General features: G+C 36.0%; 1 protein-coding gene across 6 annotated transcripts in view; it reads left to right on the top strand.

Moving 5' to 3' along the window:
- The window catches only part of CHRM2 (cholinergic receptor muscarinic 2), a 2,909,771-nt gene that overhangs the window by 2,096,095 nt on the left and 787,625 nt on the right, over positions 1–26,051 (top strand). For all 6 annotated transcript variants that reach the window (XM_044088214.1, XM_044088216.1, XM_044088213.1 and 3 more), the window contains one exon: positions 7,882–8,067. The gene's annotated coding sequence lies outside the window, so the exon portion shown is untranslated. The remainder of the gene's footprint in view (positions 1–7,881; positions 8,068–26,051) is intronic.

The following is a 26,051-nucleotide window of genomic DNA, read 5'->3' on the forward strand; positions in this document are numbered from 1 at the left end:
AATTTGTGGTATTCTGGCAACTCATTCAGGATTGAAGTCAGTAAATAATGACATACTTTGGACTTTCAGACTACATATCCTTCAGAAAAAGCATACCAACACAAATCATGTTATTGTAGTGACTTTCTAAGTTAATAAGAGAAACATTTAAAATCTGTCCCTATTTTGGGCCTTTGTTCCCCTATTATTTTAGGCTTTGTCCAAATTTTTTGTGCAAAAAGCTGAACGGTATGGATTAAACTAGAAAATAAGGCTAACTCATTGTATCTCTGCAAGCAAAAGTAAAAATAGTAAGTCCAAGCAAGAAAAGGATATAGTATGGAATTTTGTGTATACTGAGTCAGAGCAGTGATTGCATATAATGAAAGGAGCCAGTGATGTTATGAAATGGAACATTTTGCTGTGGTGTGTGAAATTAAAGTAGTCGAAGAAGTGACATTTGAGGCCTGAAAATGAGGAAAATTAAAACTGAGCTTTCTTTTTGGGCTACATGAGCAAGCAGTGTAACCTACATGACAAATGCCATGTCATAATTTCAATTACAGGCACACTGTTAAGGTTCAAGGCATACATAACAATAATGTCTTGTGATATATGTAGAATCATCTTCTCAAAATATATGCATCTGGTCAAAGAAGTGAAAGCACATAGCCCAGGTGAGAAACTGAGATGTCAGGAAAGCTCCTACTATCCAAGAATAGAAAGGGCATAGGTATGAGTCTTGGATCTATTTGTTGATGGATATTTATGTAGATAATCTGTTGAGAGCCACTGCATGGTAAATAAGAATACGACCAGAACTGATGAATATGTGTTTATGTGTTTAGTGACAGCAGACTCCTTGAATGTCAGCCAATATCTTCAATGCATCAAGAAGGGTATCCTTCTCCATAATTTCAAAGACAGTTTGCGTTAAACTGATTGCAGTCTCTGGGGATCATTGTAAAGATAACAGACCCTACAAACTGGTATCCTCCATTGGAGCTAGTGATAAAGAAAAATTAGGAATTTGTGTTGATTGAAAATGTCGTATGATGTGGTCAGTATGGGAATGGTTATTCTTCCCAAAATGGAAGACATAGTACCCACACTGACTATGTCAATGATACACTCCACACACTTATCAGAGATTATAAGGGAACATAAGGTATGAAGGATAACACTTTGGTATTGGGTTAAAGTATTTATTTCATACAAATAAATTGTTGCTTTGACAAAATTGAAAATCAGTTTTTTTGGCATTTTATCAGTAGAGATAAAGCATTGACTGAGTAACCAATTTTAAGTAATGTCATATAACTCTATCAAATGCAAGGGCATGGTGAACTATATGGCAGATTTGTGTAACAACAGTGTGAGGAGTGTCAACCTCTAACACAGATGCAGATGAAAAGTGTAGTTGCATGGGCATGGTGTGATATGCAACAAGAAGCCTTCAAAACAGTTATGTTTATGTTACTGTTCACATCAGTACTTTGCAGCTAAGATGTCAGTAACATATAAAGCTAGCAACTGTGGTACTGGAGCAGTTCTTTTACAAAAAATGACAGCAAACTAAAGCCTGTAGCATTTAATTCTGGAATATTGATGAGTAGTGAAAGAAGATAATCCCAAATAGAAAAGGAATGTCTTGCAGGTATTTAGTTATGTCAGAGCTTTTCATGTTACCTATTGGGCCTGGACAGTTTCTGGCTACAGACAGACTCTAAAGAATACATATGACTGAAATGAATATGACTTGGACAAAGCTCCACCAAGGTGTCAGTGGCTGTTGATGAGGTTCAGCTGACTTAATGTAAATAATGGTCATGTTCCAGGAAAACAAGGATAAGGTAAAATAGCCTGTCAAGAAATACAGAGAATAAGTCTGCCCACTCAGATGCTGAAGAAGATAGAATTGCATATGTGTAAGCCATAACATGTTACAAAATGGCAAATTCCAGGAGCATAGGAATCCAAAGAGAAGCAAATAAGCAGGATGCAACCTTTCAGAATGTAACTGCCTATGTTCATGGTGAGTTGCCAAGTAAGTGTGCACATGCTGAATACTTCCGTATGATTTTGCACCAAGATTAGGCTGAGTTCTAACTTCACCAAGTGCATGAGCTCTTAGATAAATGAATGAAGATCAGTTATGTCTTACTAAGTGCAGAAAGAATGAGATAGAAAAAGACAACAAGTGAGGGGAAAGCTGTTGGTGCAGAGAACAAATATCAAAGCAGATATAACTGAGATTCTGTCAAAATGTACATTTTCAATTGAATACAGACTTGCTCAAAGGAGAGGGTTCAAATTTATATTTCTAAGAAGACCATGGATTATTGCAGATGTTTGTTAACATAATGGGGAAAAGTACCTAAACGTTGTAGAATGTTATTTGAGAGCCACTGAAACAATCAGCCTACCTATAATAATGTGTCAGCAAGTCATATCCCTGTTTAAGACAATGTTTTCAAGCTAAGAGATACTGATAACACTTCTCACTGACAATAAAACTCAATTTGTATCCTTAGATATTCAGTCAAGTACAAAGGAGTACGGGTTTGTTCATTTGATATGCTGCTGAGATAGTTCAAATGGCTGAAAAATGGATTAATCTATATGAATCTCTGATGTCCTACAGATCAATGACGTATAGTGTAACTAGAAGGAGACCAGTACAACTAGTGTCCAGTAGACAGACAAAGATGCTACTCCAATACACAAAATAAAGTTGTTGCCAACTGACCATAGATCCACGTTTGTATATAAATACTTCTTTGACTAAAGACATTTCGTTCATTCATTGATTGTCTGGTTTGAATCCACATGAGACTGCCAATCTCAAGTTAGATGGAGAAAAGAAAAGGAAAGGAAAGGAAAGAAAAGAAAAGAAAAGAAAAGAAAAGAAAAGAAAAGGGTGATGGCAGGAGTGACTGAGATCATATGTAATCTGAATCAGTGATGGAGTATAGTAATATGAAACTGAAAACACATCCAGGCCACTCCGGAGATGTCCAAACAATGTAGACACTCATCACAACAGTATGGACAAGTGTCTGACTCAGTGACTTTAGAGCCTGATGAACAAACTAATGAAGTTCTACCTAAGAGACACATTCAATGAAAAAAAACTTATTATCCAAAAGTTAAACCTTGCCTGGAACTGACCCATTACCAAATATAGATGCTGTAATTCATAGCTGGTTGCCACAGATGGCAAGCCCCTTATGTTCATAATTACTTCATAAGGACACATATAAGGTTTCCATTAAGCTACCAAAACCTCTGATGGTTGGAGAACAGATAAATAATAACAATTACTGCTATCAGGAAAGTATGCTTATACCGGTAAAAGCCTAAATATTCTCTTTGCTAAGGAAAATGCTGATTTTTCTATACTGCTTTCCAATGCTTTTGATGTTGTATTTATTTTCAAAATAGAAAACATTTTAAAAAGAAAAAAGAACATGCAAATGTTTCAATATCAAATTTGAACAACATGCTATCTTAAAAGATAATTTCATTCTGATCTTCAAATGGGGAGGATTTGGTGATATCAGATCACTGTGATGATATGTGTGCAATTGACGATAGACTGGTTGTGCCTTTTTAAAATCTAAAAGGGTTTTACCCATAACCCATGCGGTAGTATTGAAACTACTAGCAATTGTGAGTAAATTGTGATCTGAACTACATGCTGATGTTCTGCTGCTATATAAGAATATGTAAATTTAAGGAAATTAAATGCAAAAAACTTATATGTGCAAAATCTGATCTTCCAAGTAGCTGTTGGCCTGAAACATAACACTGTACATGACATATATCCTTCCAAAATGTATCTTTAAATTTCATGACACAAATGTCATCTACATAAATTACTGATTCCAAGAAAACAAAATCTGTCATTACCGCCACTTCTTACATAGCTATTTGTAAATAAGTGGTAGGGCAAGATGACACAGTTTTAGTATTTTGATATTGAACGATAAGATCGCTTTTGCATTTTGGTTTACCTTCATCAGTAGGATCTTCAACTCTTCCTAACTTTCAGCCATCAGGTTGGTACCATCTACAGATCTGAAGCTGTTAATATTTCTCCCTGCAGCTTTGATTGAAATACCTAATTTGTATAGCCAAGCATTTTATATGATGTATTTGACATAACAATTAAATAAGTAAGGGGTCACTGAGCAGCCTTGTGCCACTTCTTTCCCAATCTGGACTAATCAATTATTTCATATTTAATGCCAACTGTTGCTTATTTGTCTGCATAGAGATGCCTCAGGAGGCACATAAGGTGACCTAGTATGACTGTATCTGGAAGAACTTGACACAGTTTGCTATGGCCCATGCAGTTAAAGTTATCAGAGTAGTCAATAAAGCAGAAGCAAATTTTTTTTAGGAACTCTGTTGCTTTCTGTATTAACCACTACATTTTGGCAAATTGATCTCTGCTGCCCTGCCATTTCTAAAACCAGCTTGGTCACCAGACATTTTTTGATTCATATATTGGCATAGGCTAGCTTACATGACCTTGATCATTACCTTGCTAGCATGTAAAACAAGTGCACTTGTTCATGTCCTTTTTGGGACTGGAATATAAAGTGACTTTATCTAATACATGGCCTCTCTTGGTTTTTATTGAGTTGATGGGTGATTCCAATCAAAACTTTAATGGTTGTTTAATGCTTGTTATTAGCACATCTTTGTAAAGCTAATTTAACTTCAGTCTACAGAATATCCTGCTTTAATTCAGAGAAGAAATCACCATATGTATTAGTGACATTAAGGTCTTTCTTCTATAGTCCTTCTGAATATTGTTGCCTCAACTTCTAAATATATTCTGATTCTTCTAGGTCCATGCTGTCTTTGTCTTTTATCATGCAGAATTTTACCTTGAGGTTTCCTCTGTTGTCACTAATCATCTTGTAAATATCTCTTGTCTTTCTCATTCTGGTATCCTCTTGTATTTTTTTGCACAAATCATTTGCCTATGATTTCATATGAATAAATCTCTTGCTATTTTCTGTAACTCTGCATCCAGTTTGTTGTTTTCACATTCTTCATTGTCTTTTGCTCTTCTCCTTTTGTTGGTCATTTCTAAAGCCTTGTTACTGTTTTTACTTGGAATATCTACTTATTTATTTGAATTATGCTTTACATATGTTCCTCACCTCTATTGCACATTCATTTGGAATATTGTAGAACTTGAACCTGGTTCATCATGTGGATTTTCTTATTTTATTTAAGTTAATGCTAAACTTTGCTTTAAGAAAGCTGATGGTCTGAACGATAGCCAGATTCAGGTCTTGCTTTTGCTGATTGTATAGCTCTTTTTATATGATCTAGCACTGTTTGTATGTGTCCTGTACTCTTCTTAAGTACAGTGTTGGAGACCTTCAGAACTGAGTGCCTGATCTCACAGTATCAATTTGACATGTCTTTGGTGGCATTTATCTACAAGGTTTTCTTAGCAATAGTACTGGAGTGGATTACCTCTGTCACCTCCAGTAGACACTATACCCTTTTATATTGGATGTCTGTACACATTAGAGCTCATAGCTAGCTGAGATGCAAAAGTCCATTTTGTCATGACAAGGTAATAGTTGAAAAAACCTAAAACTAATCTGTAACATATTATTTGGAAGGGAAGAGAACTGTACTGTGCTATATACCCAAAATAGACCAGTGCATTTGTTTTTTCTTATAGCAATGCATTTCATTTTCACAAGACACGATATGCATCAAGTTTCTTTGGAAGTCACCTTTAACATGCATGTTTGCATGAATAGTACTAGTAAAGGGGGAATTACTGATATGTCTTAATTTAATTAAGAAGTTTACAATTAATTGAAGAAACTCTGAATTGCTTCCACATCCTGTTTCATGATTTTATGTACACAAACACACACACACACACACACACACACACACACACACACACACACACACACACACACACACACACACACATATATATATATATATATAGAGAGAGAGAGAGAGAGAGAGAAAGATCATAAATAAATAAATAAGTATATACATACATACATACATACATACATACATACATACATAAATACATATTATGGTTTACTATCATAATTTCGAATCCAACTCCGTCGACCACACTATGTTCGAACACGGAAAGTCAAACATGGCAATGTCAAACTTCAGAAGCAAGCCTAGGAATGGTTTTAACATGGGTCGAGATAAGTGTTCACTGCTATTGCTGAACTACAAACCTCGCTCCTATCTCGACCCATGTTAAAACCCGTTCCTAGACTTGCTTTTGAAGTTCAACATTGCCGTGTTCGGCTTTTCATGTTCAAACATAGTGCGGTCGACGGAGCTGGATTCGAAATTATGACAGTAAACCATATATATATATATATATATATATATATATATATAAACATATGTATGTATATATATATATATATATATATATATATATATATATATTGTGTGTGTGTGTGTGTGTGCGTGTATATGGCTAGTTCATAGTATGCAAAAATTCAAAGGTTCTTGTGTTGTAAAACTGTCTGGTTTGATCAGTCTATCACCCAGAAGACAAACTCCAGTATATTAAATGCAGCTGAGCTTTCTCTAGACAGAAGATACCCTTTTTGTAAGAGTCCTCTGGCTAATAATATGTGTAATGCACATTCTGTCTAAACTTCACAGAAAGCAGGAACCAAATTAGAGCACATGATCAGGCAGCAAAAGTTAAATCTAAAAATCAGTAACAAAAAAGGAAAATTGCACTTGCAGTGCTCGATACAGGAGAAGTCTTGAAAAAATGGGTTGCAAATATGTTCGTTTGGACAAATCATTCATATTTATTAAATAAGCACAGGATGTGTTAAAACTCTAGAAAACACAAGAAAGAATAACATCTCTTTTCTACTGGAGAATTGAGAATCATGGCTCATATGACTACTGGAAAATTATGCATACATGACTTATGTAAAGAGAAACAGAATATGCCATGCAAAACTCTCTGACTCCACATCTACAAAGCTAATCTTTGTTTTCAAGAGAGAGAAAGTTACTGAATATAGAATACTCTAATTCAAAGGCTATCATCTATGATGGAAATGAAGTAAAAAGAAGTGCCCTGACAGTAAAATACTTTCAGTTGATGGAAATTTTTTGTGAACAGCTAGAATGTTATTGTATACAGTGCAGGACATATATACTGTCATATTGTGAGCAACAAAACAGATACAACAACAAATTAAAGCATAGATCTCAACCTCTTAGTGCAAGAAATCTGGACAAAGCCTGACTTAATGGAGGGACAGTAGCCCAAAAATAGGTACATATTTAAATCTTGCTCATATAAACTTAGAAATATGCTAGAATAACAGAATTTGCATTAACATACATTATTCTGAAGGATTTAAAGTCTGAAACTCAAATGTACACAATTATTTAATGACTTCAGCCCTAAGAACATCCTAGTGATTTTGCAGAAAACCACAATTTTATGAGCAACATACCAAAAATATGAGGCAAAAATCTGGACTGTTGAGATGCATGAATTAACGTAAACTTAAGTCCACCATCACGTAGTTTAAAGGAACTTTATCTGAGTAATAATACAGATAGTACACAACAAAACAGTTTTATTTTTAAGAAGTAGTGGTGTCATGCCACAAATAGCAGGTGATTTATTGTATGAGGATGGATTGCACTCCTCAAGCATGATAATATAATTGTCCGTGTGTTTCTTAGGAAAAAGAAGCATTTCTAATAATTTTACATGCCTTATTTCATTTTTCCAGGCATGTCTAGGACACAGGCAAATGCAGCTTTATTAAACTACATAACCTCACATAAAGCTTTAGCTAAATTTTATTAGACTCTTTGTTCTTTTCTTCTTTTCTTTCACAGATTGTTTCAAGAAGCAAGTAAAACACATTGATTCTTCAAACCATTTATTGGAAAACAACACATTTGGAATGCATTTGTTTCAAAATTGCTGACGACCTGTTCAAGTACATTTCACAGATACCTGCAAATGTTTTGCTACCTAACAGCCACTGAGTCCTGCAGTATTGGACTCTTCTCTTCTGAACAGTGAGTATGATACCTGAAATGCATTCAATAAGTATTTCAGTTAAGATTAAGAAAGAATTATGAAAGCAAAATGTTTGCAAATAGCTAGTATGCAAATATGCCAGCTATAATGACAAGCTTTTCCTAATCATTTTACCTTTACTTCCAATACAACATATTCACTTATAGGTGTATAAACAGATCACTAAAGTTAAGACTGATAGGCTTCTTACTTAACTTAATAATGTTTATTTGAAAAAGTACAATATATGAATGCATAGGTTAACTAGATAACAATCAGAGCAAGCCATTATGTGCTATACACTGATTTGTTGCTCAGCTTAGCATTTCTTCATATTTCTTGTACTGCGTTTTATTTAGTAGAAGAGTATGCACTTCATTATTTAATTACTGTACTTTTTATGTGGGTGGGCTGTATCTATGTGTCCACTAGCAATGCCATATCAGAATTTGTCACATCTGCCCTCAGGTCTCAGATCAAGTTGGAGGTAGATGGCAGAGAATATTCACACAGGCTGTCTCAACAGAGGTAGAACATCTAGTGGGATCACTAAAGAAGGATAGCAAGGCACTGGTTGATAAAATCACACAGCCTCTCCCACCACTATCATGAACGAGTCTCATGAATATATCACCAACCTTGAATAAGAGTGAGCTCTCATCAAGAATGAATCAGTGCCACCTTGACAAATGACAACATCGACTTAGCAGTGCAACACATTCTGTAATGGCTGACACTCCCACCAAGCCAAGTTTTATTTAGAACTCACCCAATCAGTTTCCAAATGCTATAGACAGAATCCAGTTACACTATGTTGTGTGGAAAACGTAATTCTTGCTCACAAAGAAAATAATTGAAAATCTTGATAAAAGTATTTTATTTTTTTTCTTTTATTTTTTTAGCTATGCCATGTTAAGGAGTGCTTCAGAAGCAAAGTGACTATTTCAAGTGTATGCTATGTAAATTTGCAATCATCTGATGATTACAGCTTTGTAGAATTAAATTATTTGGCCCAAGTAACACCTCTAACTGATTAGCTGATTCTCTTTGATTAGTGAAGTCTAAGTCTAGGCATCTGTCATTGCCTGTTCACTCTCCTTAGTGACATCTGTATAAAAGTGCTAAGTAGATAAGAGATCAGAACTAGAACATACACAAAATAGCTTTATTTAGTTTGTAGGATGTACTCTTGACTTTATAAGGAGTTATTTCTTCTACACTTTTTATAGGGGTGAGACATAACGACTCGCTAGCTAGTATTTCTCCAATCAATATGCATTTCATAGTTTCATAGGAAGTACCAGGCTAACTACTCTTTTGGCCATTTTAAGTCTATCTAATTTCTCTTTCAAAGGTGAGACTCAAACCCTGTGCTTTGTGACTGAAAGATAAATACCTTAACCATTATACCAACCTCCAACCCTCTTGCAATGTGCTGAACCTAGTATCATGACTATTTCATCAATATTGAAGACAAAATGAGTGACATGCTGTATTTTGTACTATCCTTTTCCATTAACTGCCACTAATATGAAGAGTTTACCATTTGTGCTGGCATTTGTTCTGTGGTTTGTGCATGCTTCACAACTAACTATAACTTGATGTTGTTTAGGAAAAATATATATTGTTAAGAATTATCCTTTTATGTTTATGTTTTGAGGACAGGATTACAACAAGCTATATGTTATAAACAAAATTTAGTTCATCAACATGGGTATTTCAAACTGCATTCTTAAGAATGATAGTAATGTTTTAAAAAATGAGTCAAAGTTAATCCACTTAGGTATGTGGAATGTATTTAGACAAGATAAGGAATTAAATGCAGTGGTATCACAGATACTAATGCTTAGATAATTTGTGATGACCATTATTTGACATAACTAGCATGTTGGTAGGTCATCATTTACTACCACTCAGAAGCTCTTTATGGTATTGTTGATTGCAAATGAACACCCTGCTGGTAATAAGCAAAGAGAATTAGGAAGCAGTTAACTAAAATATGTTGACCTGAAATCTTATAGTCTATGAACCATCAGAATAAAAGTGATTTTAATATATATATATATATATATATATATATATATATATATATATATATATATTTATTTCCAGTTTGGTGACCGGGAAGGTCCACTGGGCTCAAAGAGCCCGTTTTCAGTGGAGGCCCGGGGAGAAAAGCTCCATAGTACAACGTATAAACTACATAATTAAGAATACATAGTACAAAGTAAAAGCTACATAAATCAAAGTTAACAAAATACAATACACAGTTGCAAAAAGGTGCAGTAGACAACTTGTAAGTGTTAAAGAGCAAACTAAGAACAGTTGAACTGCAACCTATATACAATATATAATACATATGTACATTTGTAGGTTGAGAACAGTAGTAGAGAGTAGAATTTGTTCATAGGTTAGAAATGTCAGATAGTGATCTGAAAGTAGTTATCAAGGGATAGATCCCTCGTAAGTAAGGAAAAACTGGGACTTTGAATGTGTTAAAAGTGATCATGTGTTAAGGAAGTTAGGTAGGTAGAGTGCAATTGCACTTCCAATTATGGGATAGGTAGGAATGGAGCTGGGTTTTGAAGAGTTCAAAGTTTTCAGAGATTCTTAGAGACGGAGGGAGATAGTTCCATTTTTTGGCTAAGGTAAAGGATAGATGTAGCTGCCCAGTGGGATGATTTGGTTTATACATGGAGAGTAGATTTTGGTGGGCAGATCTTAGGGGTCTGTTAGGGGTGTATGAAGGTAAGATGTTAGCAAGTGCTGGACATGTATTAGGTTTAAAAATAAGCTTGTGGGCTGTACAGAGTTGGAGGTAGTCCAGGTAATTGCGAAGTTCTAGCCATTGCAGCTGATGGAGAGGTATACAGTGGTGAGTAAAGTATTTGGATGAAGTTGCGAACTTTGAGAGTTTATTGTAGCAGATTTCCAGTTTAGAAGAGTTGGAGGAAGATAGGTTGGTTAGTAAGGGAGCACCATACATCAGAAAGGGTAGTAAGTAGGTTGAGGCAAGGGTCTGTTTAGTTGAGGTTGAGAGCCAGTGTGAGTTTCTGTACAGCATGCCAAGTTTCCGATTTGTTTTCTTAATATTTAGTTGAATATGGGTATCAAATTTTCGTTGGTCATCAGTAGTAACCCCAAGAAGTTTGGCAAAAGGAACAATTTCTATAGTGGAGTTAGCATGGCTGATAATTTTGAAGGAGGTTTTGTCAAGAGGGATAGATTTTGATGGGGAGAATAGTAGGATTTTAGATTTGTTGGCATTTAGGGAGAGATGATTTTAAAGCATCCAGTTCTCAGTAGATGAGAAAGCAGATTGAGTTTTAGTTTGAAGCTCAAGGAGGTTGGAGGCAGAGCAGACTAGTGTTGAGTCATCTGCATATTGTACTATTCTAGTGTTAGGAATTGATGAGTGGAAGTCATTAATGAAAATATTAAAGACCATAGGACCGAGTATAAATCCCTGGGGTTTCAAGGAAGGCAGAGGTACCAGTTTTCCATTTCACAGCCTGTGCTCTATCAGAGAAGTAGCTGCTAAACCAGGTAATGGTGTTTTATGAGAGGTTAAGTTTAGAAAGGTGGGTAAGAAGGTGGGTATGGGAGACAGTATCAAAAGCTTTGGAGAGGTGGAGGAGGACTGTGGATACTAGATTGCCGGAGTCACGGGCATGGTTTATTATGTCTAGAAATGAAAGAAGAGCTGTTACTGTGCTATGGCCAGGATGGAACCCATGTTGTGTTGGGGTGAGGAGTTGGTTATTTGTAAGGAATGGCATTAGCTGAAGGTGGATACATTTCTCAAGAATTTTTGAAATAGGAGATAGAATTGCTATGGGTCGAAAGTTTGAGAAGTTTTTGTTTTTGCCTCCTTTGTGGAGGGGTAGGATAAAGGTGGTACACCATAGTTTAGGGACATATGATTCCTGCATGGATCTGTTGATGAGTATACTAATGGGAATGGCAATGCTGTCTGCTGCTAGTTTTAGAAAGATAGAGGGGATGTTGTCAGGGGCATTGCAGCATGGCTTAAGTTTAGAGAGAAGTTTTTTTTATGTATGACGTGGGGGATGGGTTTGTGATGAAAAGTAGTAGGAGAGTTTAGGATGGAAGATTGGGGAGAGGATTTGAGATGGGGGGAGGAGTTGTTGTTAGGGAAGGTTTTGGTGAGTTCTGCTATCGAGTTAGTAAAGAATGAATTGAACAGTGTAGCTATTTCTGTGTCAGGTTTGCAAGTATCGGGGCAAGGGTTGTTTTTGGTGCCTGGATTAAGAAAGGAGTTGATAGATTTCCAGAATTGTTTGGGATTTGTGGAATGAGTAGTCTGGAGTTTGATGTATTATAATTTTTTATCCTGTGTAATATGTTTTTTAGCTAAGATGCGGAGTTGTTTATATTTAAGAAAGGTGTCAGGGTGCTTATTACGATGGTAGAGTTTCCAGGTCTTGCCCCTTTGTTGCATGAGTGTTTTGGTATCTTTATTATGCCAGGGGGCAGAATTGGTTTTTATACATTTTATTCTTGGAGGGGCTTGGGACTTAAGGGTATCCAAGTAGGTTGAGTTGAAGAATTCAATTACGTCATCTAGAGGAAGAGGTTTTAATTTGTCCCAGTTTATCAGTTTGAGGGAATTGGTGAAAGTTGTGGGGTTAAAGTTTGTGAGATTCTGAGTATGGCTATATTGGTGCAGGTGAGGAGAGGACGGGGTTGCTCTATGGATGAAGACTGGCAAGCGATCACTAATGGAGTCTGATAAGGTGTCAGTGAGGGAGATTTTATTTGGGTTGGAGACAAGGCCTCCGTCCAGTATGGAGCCTGGGGGGTTATTTTTATTGGGTCTAGTAATAGCATTTGTGAGTTGAGTGAAATTACATAGATTGGTAGAAATGGTGGGAATATTACCAGTGATCTTGTTCCAGTCAATGTTTATATCTCCTAGGATATATGTCTCAAGGTTGATATTAGATGAGGCCCAAAGAAGGATTTCCTCCAGTGTATTTTTAGTGCTTCCAGGAGGGATATAGAGGGCTATAACACAAATGCTTTTATGGTTATTTAGTTTGAGGTTTCCTATGACTAGTTCAGCATTGTTGAACTTGAGGAATAGGATTTTAATAGGGAGTAATGGAAAGTAGGCTAGAGTAGATTAAGGCGACTCCACCACCCTTCTTTTTTAGGCAGTCATGTCTAAGAGCTTGAAACCCTGGAGGTAGAATTTCAGAGTCCACAATATTGGGTTTTAGCCATGTCTCAGAGACAGCTACTATGTCAGGTGGGGTACGGTATAGCCAAGCATTAAAGAGGGCTATTTTGTTTCTTAGACTCTAGGTATTGATGGTCAGGAGCTTGAAGTATTTAGGGTTGGTAATATGGGTGGTAATGCGGGGAGTTTGATTGCTGCTGCTAGTAGGTCCTGGGTTGGGGTGTATGTCTCCTGCTAGGCATAGGTAGTTAAAGGGGAATGAGAGCAGGGGTTTGGATTTACTCCTGTAGTTTTGTGGGAGGTACAATAATGCTTTGGGAATATGATGTTTCATTGAGGAGGATAGGATATTTAGTTTGAAGAAGAGAAGTGGGTTTGGATGAACAAGAGAGGGGGATATTGAGCGAAAGTGAGATATGGTAGAGTGATGATGAGTGTTAGGGGAGATGGTGGTGTGATGAGGGAATAGGAAAGAAGCAGGTAGTTTGTAGGAGGTATAGGAGGTGGCATGGAATATTGGTATTAGAAGTAGTATGCTGAGGGAAGGGATGAGAAGGGTGTGAAAGGGCATGGTGAGGTTTAGATATAAATGAATAGTTGGGGATAGGTGTTGAGGAAGTAGTTGAATGTGAGGGGAGTATGACAGAGTATGAGGGAGGTGTATAGAAGTCTATACAATCCTGTAAGGTTTGGAAAGGGGGAGGAGGTGAGAAAGTATTGGTGGATGGGAGGGGAGAGGATAGTGAAGAGATGTGAGTGGATTGGATGGAACAAGGGGGAGGGAACTTATGGCTAGAATAAGTGTAGGAGCACTGGGAGTGGGTGGAAATTGGGGGCATATATATATATATATATATATATATATATATATATATATACTACATTATTACGCCATTAAGAATAAAGTAAATAGCAACAGAGGGGATACAAAATAAAATCATAACTGCTTTCCTGAATAAGGTGTCCCATTCCATTTATTAGGCACATGGATCTCTATCATTTTTTTTCCAAAACATTCTTTGGAGATCATTATGACTCTATGCAGCTGTAGTAAGCAACTAAATATATACATACAAACATAGATAAATAAATACAGGGGTTTTGAATCAATATGCAGTTATCTGATGTCTGAAACTAGCCTACTGTTAAGAACTAACCATGTTCCTCTTCACAACTGACTTTTTGTCCTCCCATGGGAGCTTCTATAATTGCTTACACTTAATGCATTGACTTAAGGTTTGTAATATGAGAAAACTGAATACTGGTAAAGGACTGAAGGATGATGTAGGAAAGTCTGAAATCTTGCAGAACACTGAAAACATACACAGACAGAAAGATACACATTGCATCATATATGTACACATGCCCACAGGAGCAAACACATGCACGCACAGACACACACACACACACACACACACACACACACACACACACACACACACACACACACATGTATTTGTTAAAACAAATATTTGAAGTCTATCTGTCTGTACAAGAAGCTGTATCTGAAGCAAATTAGGATATTATACTTTTCATCAGGTCAGGTCCACCTGGAAAATAGTACATATATTAAAATATTTGCACTACCAAGAAATCTAGACATTGCATTTACAAATGTTAGAAATGATCAAAATTGCATTTATGCTGCTCAGTATTAAAGCATGTCTAGAATTAAGCAGGTTTATGTTTTTGCCACATATATTTACAGCTGCATAACTTTATTGTAATTTAGCAATAATATACTGTTCACTAAAAAAGTCCCCATAGACACAACTAAAAATAATTAAAAAAGCAGAATTATGACTAGAAAAGTAAAAAATTAAAGTTGTATTTACTACTTTGAGCATGTGTATGTACATAAACGCATTTCAGTTTTTTTTTTATATTTGTTGCTGTCTGTGGAATTTATCTTTCAATTAAGTTTAAGTAGAATTATGTATATGAGATTAGGCAAATGTTCATTTGTTATATCATATTACTGTTTATTTCTATCTTTTATTTTAAAAATAAATAGTTAAAGAAATGTTTCATACTACCCACATACCTAATAATGTATGTTTCTATGATTTTTAAATAACGATTTGTATAAGATAATAAAATTAACAATTTTGTGAAAAGCACCCACATACAACCTACTACTTCTTGCAATTTAATAAAATACACATCAACATGAATTTTAGACAACTTTATCTATTCATGCATAAAGACATGTGCAGGTGCATTATATTTTATTGTATTTTAGGTTTATTACTTTTATAATCTGCCCATACAAGTAAAAATCCAAAGCTTACAAAAAAAAAACATTGAAACAAACTGCAGATGGAATTATATGATTGTACATGTCTCCATGTTAAACCTTTGGTTGAAAATGGCATTCTGTCAATTCACTGTAATACATAAAGTACACTTGTCCAAACATATATTTTACTAATCCAGTGCTGCTCAGCAGCAACCCTTAACTTTGTATTTATTCATCTACTTTTAGCTTAACTATTATGGCTTGATAGCATTTTATTTGCAATTGTATTAATTTATTAACTAATTTCTGTATTTATTTATTCATTCATGTATTTACATTTGTCCATTTGCCATTTTCTTTGGAGTGCAACTTTAACAATGAATTTGTTTCATTTCAGGCTCCTTTAAAATAAACAATGACTCCCCAAAAATGTTGCTTATTTCACACATTCCATGGTGCACATTGAAAAAAAATCTATTAAAATGTCCATTGCATTATGTCTTCTGAGATATTCTGAAGCATGTTTAAAAGAATGTCTGATCAGAGAATAATAACTATTTTCTTCTATCTTAAACAAATTATAATTTGGAAATGATTTCTACCCAGCACCCTTCCCGCCATATATTTTTGTCTGTTGAAGACCCTTCCAGTTAAAGTGACCATGATTTCATCAAAACAAACATATGAAGTCAAACATTGTGGAAACATAAATAAAAGTGATGTAACTAAACAGTGGCGGATATCTGGGTTCTTTAAAATGCCAAATATTCTTGCAATATACATATGTATACTTATTTCAGTATACATATAAGGCGGGAATTAAAAGAAACTACTATGCCAGTTTCAGCATCAGCTCAACTCAGGTTTGTTCCTTTGCTTTACCACAAAGCACTTTGGTCTGTGTATGATATTCAACAAGTGAATGCTAAATAACATGGGATGAAACAGGTACTGTATATGAAAAGTAAGACTGATTTCAATCTACAGATGAGATAAAGGCTAGTAAGATACTACCTTATATAAATGCAAGTGCAAGGATAACAGAAAAATGTATGTATATATATATATATATATATATATATATATATAGATATATATATATATATATAGATATATATATATATATATAGATATAGATATATAGATATATATAGATATATATATATATATATATATATATATATATATATATATATATATATAAATTAGCATAAAGATAAAGCAGACCAGACATAAAACATTGCAATATTCAGTATTCCAATATCACAAGACATTTAAAAATTGCTTAGCAGATCAAAATGCCAAATATACATTAAATGAAAGCAAATTTGATATTGAAACAGTACATGAAATTAACAAATATCTGTGAAACTATTTCATACTACTGACATACTTTACCACTTGCTTATTTCCTTTATTACTGACCATTTTCATTACGGCTGTATCTCTACCATTGACAGTTTGGAGACATTTCTGGTACCTTCAGTACTGACAAAAATTCCCTGACATTCTCTCAGGTAAATTCCAAAGGATTATTCTGACATATTTGTCAGAATTTGGAGAGTTGGCCTCCAACAACTGCCCACCCTCAACTACTTGCACTAGCCCGATAGTCATGGACTGCACCCCCACCCCAAAGATTACAGCAAAATAAATACAGCATCCAGCCCTACAAATGTATAGAAACTGTCTTTTATTCAGTTTTTATTCAGTATAGTCATGGATTGCATCCCTCACACCCACCCCAAATACCACCCCTGAAGAAATAGAGCATCTAGCCTTGCAAACATGTATGGCCTTATCTTTTATTCAGTATTTATTGTGTAGTTGTGGACTACCCCCTTTACCCCAAACACTACAGCAGAATAAATACAGCATCTGTCCCTGCAAACATGTATAGACTTGTCTTTTGTTCAGCATAACAATGGACTGCACCCCCCCCCCCCGCCCCAAGGACTACAGCTGAATAAACAGACCTTCCAGCTCTGCAAATGCATACAGACTTTTTTATTTATTCAGTGCAACATGCATTTGTTTTGTTCATTTTCTTAATCCTAGTCACACTCTGTTAAAAATGATGCCAAGTTTAATGCCTCTTCTCTGCTTGGTCATACTTAGTGGTCTGCATTTTGGCTGTTTTAACTAGAATCAAAACAGCCTCCACTGCACCTTACTCTTTTCCCTTCCATTCCTTCTAATTAATTAGTTACTACTACTCTTGCTGGCAGCCTGCACTTTCTTAGTTGTAGTTGTTCTTTCCAATGACTAGTTTTGTGACTCTCCCTTTTCTGCCTGTATAGGCAGTTCTGTTTTGGTTTGCTTCATCACTTTTACATACCCTGAAGTTTTCAGTACATAATGAACAAATGGCTTCTATTTCTGAGCAATAAATGTAGTTAGCTGAAATAATTATTTTCTCATTTTTTCCAACTTTCTTTTTCGTAACTTCCTCTGTCTACTGTCTCACATACCTTTGTAGTTTACATATTCATAATACACTTAAATTTCTTCTTTCCCCTCAATATTTCAATACAGTTGTATTTTCCATCCCTATATATCTATCAGCCTTACAGATATATATATTTTTTCACATAAGGCAGCTGTACCACCTACTCTGACTGTTCCGTTTCCCAACCCTACCCCCTATTCCCACACACCCCCACTTCATCTATGTATTATAACTTATGCCATTCTACCTCTCACTCCCTACAACAAAACAACCAACAAATTCACTGGCACAAACAACTAGCCTAACTCTTTAACTTGCAAGCTGATATCACAGGCCCACCCAACTCACTTCTCCCAATATGCTCCAACAACAAATAGCATATAACTTCCACCCAGTTAACTCTGTCATCCCCTGATTTATGTATAATATACTCTGCCCTCAGTGTACTCTCACAATTGTACTAGTCATACTCACCATTGCCACATCATACCGCACTCCCATTCCCCCATTACTCTATTTCCCCAACTCTATACTCCTAGTTAACAAACACCCACCAGCTACAAAATTACACCCAGTCTCTACCCATTAGGAACACATGCTTTCTTTAGTTACAGCTACATTAAAGATAACTGCCAGACCCATAGATCAGTATCGGACCTAATAGATAAATATAAAAAAAAATGTACAGCTTCTCTCACAACACTTTAAAACTCCCATTCTGTGGAGACATCCACCCAAACACTGGAACACCCCTTCAAAATAATTAAACCCCATCTTACCCATCAACTCCCACCATTATGAGCACACAACCCACTACTTCTAATCACAGCCCTGTATTGATGCACATAAGCCTCAGAAGCTTCAACAACAAAATTCCAGAGCTCCAGGCATGCAATGCAGCATACAGTCCAGGCATTCTAATCGTCATAGAAACTTAAACTCAAGGCAAACACAAACTTCTCAAAACTGAAGGAAGGAACTAGAGCAAGCAGCGCAGCACACAAACAGAAGTAAAATGAAAGTCCTTTAATGTATGTTAAGGGCTTTTCGTTTGGTACAATGCACAAACTTCTTCAGACAATCAAACCTTCTTACACTTGCACTATAAATACTAGTTCAATTAACAGCTCAATTAAGCAATAAAGTCAGTCATAAACATTTAAAAAGACATTGACTACTTTAGCCACCTTCAAAACAAATTAAATCTGAACCCAGAAACCGGTTATGTTAGTGAACATTAAATCAGCACACATATCAGAACCTATTTAATTAAAATTAATCAATTTAGTACAATGTTAAAAACAAACTTATTTACCAACAAAGCATTGAACCATAAATAGAAACAAAATAAAACCTTCATCTTGATAAACTTTTAAGTTTTAAAATGCTGCTGATAGAGCAGCATTCATTCAGTCCAGGCAAATTGTAAGCATTCAATCTTACCTGCCAGGCTAACTCTAATTCTTCCAACTTTAAGAGTGTTGGACCACCCCTAACATCCTGACAGATCTGGTCGATCACCAAAAATTTAAAACTGTGATCAGGGTAAGATGAAATATGCTTAGCTAAAGCATTTTCAAGTTTATTTTTTTCTAATAGCATAAATATGCTCATAAAGCCGGTCACGGAATCGCCTCTCTATTTTTCCAATGTAGAAAGCCGACCAAGCCTGGCACTGGGCTAAATAGATTATCATCTTGGAATTACAATTCACTCTACATTTTAAAGTGTACTGATGGTCATGCACCTTAAACCTATTAGATTCTATAATATATTGACAATAGCTGCAAGATTGACATTTATACATGCCAACAGTTCTAGAATGCCAAGGTTGGCGTTGTTCAAAAAAAGGTTTAGGGTTTTTAGCTTTCTTGTAAATCACAACTGGTTGGTCCCCAAACCTATTGGAGACACTGGGGTCACTTCTAAACAATGACCAATTTTTGCAAATAACGCGGAAACAAGCTTTACTATTGATGTAAATCATATATAAACACTGGGAATTTTGAGTTGGTTGCTGTTGACAATAGTGTCACCACTCATCATTAAGTTAAAATTAAATGTCAACAGCAACCAATTCAGAATTCCCAGTGTTTATAACCCTCCACTACATCCAATACTGCAGGTTTTTGAGCTCATGTGTGAGTTAGACATCCGACAGAAATTTCAGACTGAGCACCGTTTTCCTACCTTGGATGCTAATATCAAAACAGAGAAGGAATGTATTGATTTTATCAAATCACATGTCCTTTGTATTTGTATATCTGACAAGGGAGGGGGGATGGTTGTTTTTGATGGTTCTGATTACATCGAATGGATGTTAACTGTACTTGATAGTTCATCTTATTTAATTAGTTTGAGATCCACAACCAACAGAGCTTATAATAACATCAAGAACACTATTGAGGAAATGTATATTGAAGGAAGAATAGATCAGAATATGTTTAGTAACATGTCTACAGTGTATCCAAGATACCCTTGTCTATTTGGCATACCTAAGATACATAAAGATGTGATGAATCCCCCTATGCGCCCACTCGTGGACAGTAGGGGTTCTCCTACATATCCATTTGCTAAGGTTATAGATGCAATTTTACAGAAGTTTTTGGTTAAAGTGGACCAAATTTGTAAAGATTCATGGTCATTCCTAGACAAAATTAACAAGTTAGAATTTTATACTATATATAACTTTCTCACCATAGATGTTAAGGATTTGCACACGTGCATTCCGCATGATATTGCTTTAGATTGGGTTAGGCAATCATTAAAATCAAACGGTGGTACTAGAAAAGAGCTAGATTTAGTTAATGAATTATTGGATATCATTCTAGACAATTTTTTCATTTTTGGTGACAACTTTTATTTACAGAAAGTGGGGTCACGATGGGCTCCCCTTGTGGAGCCTCTATTGCCAATTTGGTAATGGCTTATTGGGAGCACCTTTATGTCTTCAATAACTTTGACCTTAAGGATAGAATGGTCCTTTATACCCGTTACCTTGACAACATTTTTATCTTGTTGAATGGCAATAGAGCAACCAGCGACATGGTGGTTAACCACTTCAATGGCACCACTCAATTTCTAAAGTTTACATCTACATTTAGCACCGAGGCTATTGCCTACTTGGACATCTTGTTATCTAAAGATTACTCTATTCAAAAATTTACAGCTAAAATTCATAGGAAGAGCACATATTCAAATTCTTTCCTGCACTATTCTAGTTGTCATCCTCACCATCAGAAGCGGGCAGGTGTGAAGGGCCAGTTGGTTAGGGCATCCCGTATCATTACCCTTGATATTGATTTTCATGATGAATGTACTCTGTTAAGAAGTATGTTTTTACATTGAGGCTACCCTGATACAATGGTCAATGATATTATAAAGGAGGTTACGAACAAATGTCTAAGACGTTTTTATAAACCAATTTTAGATAGTGATTATACATATTCCCAATATGAAAGGAATATCGCTGCGTTGTCAGTGAATGACCATAACAAGACCCGCAATTCCATGGTTCAAGGACCTACTTTCATCACAACTTATAACATCAATAGTAATGCTTGTTTCTGCATTATTTGCAAAAAATGGGAATTGTTTAGAAGTGACCCCAGTGTCTATAATAGGGTCGGGGACCAACCAGTTGTGATTTACAAGAAAGCTAAAAACCTTAAAGCTTTTTTTGAACAATGCCAACCTTGGCATTCTAGAACTGTTGGCATGTATAAATGTCAGTCTTGCAGCTATTGTCAATATATTATAGAATCTAATAGGTTTAAGGTGCATGACCATCAGTACATTTTAAAATGTAGAGTGAATTGTAATTCTAAGATGATAATCTATTTAGCCCAGTGCCAGGCTTGCTCGGCTTTCTACATTGGAAAAACAGAGAGGTGACTCCGTGACCAGCTTTATGAGCATATTTATGCTATTAGAAAAAATAAACTTGAAATTGCTTTAGCTAAGCATATTTCATCTTACCCTGATCACAGTTTTAAATTTTTGGTGATCGACCAGATCTGTCAGGATGTTAGGGGTGGTCCAACACCCTTAAAGTTGGAAGAATTAGAGTTAGTCTGGCAGGTAAGATTGAATTCTTACAGTTTGACTGGACTGAATGAAGGCCGCTCTCTCAGCAGCATTTTAAAACTTAAAAGTTTATCAAGATGAAGGTTTTATTTTGTTTGTATTTATGGTTCAATGCTTTGTTGGTTAATAAGTTTGTTTTTAACATTGTACTAAATTGATTAATTTTAATTAAATAGGTTCTGATATGTGTGCTGATTTAATGTTCACTAACATAACCGGTTTCAGGGTTCAGATTTAATTTGCTTTGAAGGTGGTTAAAGTAGTCAATGTCTTTTTAATTGTTTATGACTAACTTTATTGCTTAATTGAAATGTTAATTGAACTAGTATTTATAGTATCAGTGTAAGAAGGTTTGATTGTCTGAAGAAGTTTGTGCATTGTACCAAATGAAAAGCGCTTAACATACATTAAAGGAATTTCATTTTACTTCTGTCCGTGTGCTGCGCTGATTGCTCTAGTTCCTTCCTTCATCATAGAAACTTGACTAAAACCAAACACAAAAAATGAAGAAATGTTTCCCTCAGGATGAAATATAATAAGAAATGACAGAGTGCAGAAAAGAGCTGGAGAGGTTGTTGCAATACTTTTTAAAAACACAGTAAACACCATCTGATGCCTACTGAGACACCCCAACTATTCAAACACAGAAATATCTATTATCCTCCTAGAGATGAACAAGCACAAAACCCTACTATACCTCATTCAAACAACCACCCCATCTCCTACTACAAACAATGACACAGATCCCATAGCCACCGAATTCAACACACACTTCATTCTATTTCTCCTCTAGAATCTAATACACTCAACTTTAAATTGTCCACTAAATGATACACAAACCAAGCATACTTGCCATACTTACCTCTACAAAACATTCTCAAGCACCACCCCTACCATGTTTCCTTTGCTCAGGAAATCAGAGACTACTGATAGCTTCCAAATCCTGTAATAGAGCTGAATACTCACTATACAACCCTATGTCACCAAACAGTGGACCCCCCCCATCACACTAAAATAGGACAGCTAGGCATCTAGCTTTAAGCACAACTAAAAACAACACCTAAACCCCTTCTGGCTCTGTTCCTGTTCACATCCTGATTAACTCTCTCTCTTTCTCTCTCAGATATCTAGACTATCACCAACCTTTAAATCTCCATCTCTCATACCTTATCCTGTAAATGTAAATAAATCCTGGGCCAGATTTAATAAATCCTACACGGTCTATTTACACCACGTGTGTGTCAAGGCTAAACATGCACATTGTAGTGCACTGTTCTAGATTCAATAATTGGCTATACATGGTGTGTAGAGCTGTGCACAGCCACACAAACAAGTTAAACACCATGGCATGCAAACTGCAGCATAAGCAGCTGAATCATATGCTACTCAACCAATCCATGTTAGCAGAGCTATTCAACAAGCTATAAAGCAACCATATTGACTCAGTGCTGGTTTTTCCTGTGAATTCCAAAACCTATTGGAATACAGCCACGGAAAGGAGTCTACACAGAAACCATAGCAAAAGTAAATTAAGGCACCAAAGTTACACACTGGAAATCAGTCACTGTAGTTTATTGCAGAAGACAAACGGTAAGTGTTTTCACAACTTAATGTTGCTTCATCAGTCTGATGTTAAGAAGTCTGTGTAGAAGTTAAAGCCTGTATTTGGACTCCTCTAGGTCAGGAAAGATGGGAAACAAGGATTTTTTTGTTTGTTTTTTTTCTTTTTTGCAACAAACAGCAGGAAAATGCAATAAATATGTAACACAGGCTAGCACACTTGAGTGTGTAGCCTCAACAGGTAAATGCAACAAACATGACAAACTTTAAAAGTGCAGGTGCAAAAACAACTTTAAACAGTTTAAAAACAGTTCAAGAAGCAGAAATACTTGCAGTTTAGCTAGATCGGACAGTCGCCCAGGTAGTAGCAGGAAAAAAAACACTTTTATCAGGTTAGCAGTCACTCTTTTAGCCTCTCTGCTGCTAGCACCACTCTGCAGGACCACGAGGAGCTTGGCTGAATAGTAACAAGCGCAAAAACCGCGCCAAAGTGGGTTTTATACAGGCGGACTTGAAAGAGCTAGAAATTGGCCCAAAACGGCCAATAGACTACCAGATGCTTGTGCTGGGAACACTCCTCCAGGGATAGATAGGCTGCTCTAAGCTCCCCACTGCCACTGGTGAACAAAGAAGCCTCCCTTTATCCAAGAAAGGAAATGGGCAACACAGGAACTTTCCAAAAGTCCAGAATACAGCAAAGCCTGTATTTGGATTACTCTAGGTCAGGAAAGACGGGAAACAAGGATAATTTTTTTGTTTTTTTTCTTTTTTGCAACAAACAGCAGGAAAATGCAATAAATATGTAACACAGGCTAGTGTACTTGAGTGTGTAGCCTCAACAGGTAAATGCAACAAACAGGACAAACTTTAAAAGTGCAGGTGCAAAAACAACTTTAAACAGTTTAAAACAGTTTAGATAGTGGAGATGATATAAATTATAATTATGAGGGATGAGACATCATTACTGTGCTTACAGATGTATGACTGAGCGTATACTATCTTCTATATTTCTGCAAGTATAATTCTGCTATCTGATTTGAATGGGCTTCACAATTACATAAGACACATACACAACTGGCTCTATATCCAATAACCTTGTCATGTTACACACATACATGTGTAACAGCTGATACTGTTACCTGTATTTCTGTATGATTCCTGACTATGTCTGAGCAGCACTTGTTCTGTGGCAAAGATGGAAAATCAATGCTGTGAAACAAAATGTTTCGTCTCTTATGCCTAGATTTGAATACCACATTGTAAAAATCAATTTTCCTCAAATAAAAACAAATGTGTCAGGTCATTACATTTATGCACCCAGTGCATGTTTGCAAACTTAACACACCTAACAGTTACCTTCCAATTTCCAATACATATTTCCAGTCTACATTAGTTGCCACCCCTCAAACTAAGGCCATGTATCTGATTTCAAGTATTTATTTCCCCTCTACTTGACAGTGTTGCGCTCCACTTAACATCAGACAAATGCAGTTGACATCGTTGCTCGAGATAGCGCACTACCAGTAAACATGATAACTGGAATTGGTGGGAAAGCATCAGTTTCCATTACTCTAGTTCAGCTGGTAGACATAGCTGGCAGTAGAGAGGGCACAGGTATGGGGTATCCAGGACTCCAGGATATTTATTGAATTCCTGTTAAAGCACCACAGTCAAAGGCTTCTGCAGGGGCACTATTCTGGCTCCCAGTACAAGTCTGAGGAGTGAGATAGTATGGCCCAGACTGTATCCAGTGCCTCTGGAATCTCACACACTGGAGAACTGTGTAGGCTTCTTTTTAGTGACCTACATAGGTGAAAAAGGGATACCATCAACCCTTGAGTGAATGAGTTTGAGACATCAAACATCCCACATCTGTGTAAGCATGGCAATAAGACAGTAATTTGTAAGACTTACAAAGCTAAATAAAGGCAAGACTGGTATGCATTATGTTCTTCTGTTCTTTTCTGTTCTTTCCCCAGCTGCCACCATACCTGAGTTCAATAGGCAGGCTCATGTTGCTCAACTGGAGAGACTGAGGGAAGCAACTGGTATGTATGCAGCAGAAAATAAGTTTTATTGTAGCTTTAAAAGTTAAAAATAGCTTTTTTGGTCTCTAATACAGTTGTATCTAATTGAGCATGCATGTCCCAACTGTAAAAGCAGTACGCGTCCATTAGCATATAGCACAAACCAGTTGTAGTAGTAAAATATTAGACTGCAGTCAGAAGTTGTAGGTTCAAATACCACAATTCACAGCAATGCAATACTGCCATTTCTTTAGTTACATTTGCATTATATGAAACACTGTATACCAGTGGCAGAAATGGTCTGGTATAAATTGTAATCTGTATAACTGGAACGTACATATGATATAAGCACATTTCATGAATTACTTTCAACAATCTGTAATATAGTGTGTGTCTGTTAGGAGGTATACTTAAAAGTA

This window comes from Protopterus annectens, chromosome 11.part0 (assembly GCF_019279795.1).
Source record: "Protopterus annectens isolate FY-2018-M chromosome 11.part0, PAN1.0, whole genome shotgun sequence".
NCBI classification, from domain to species: Eukaryota; Metazoa; Chordata; order Ceratodontiformes; family Protopteridae; genus Protopterus; species Protopterus annectens.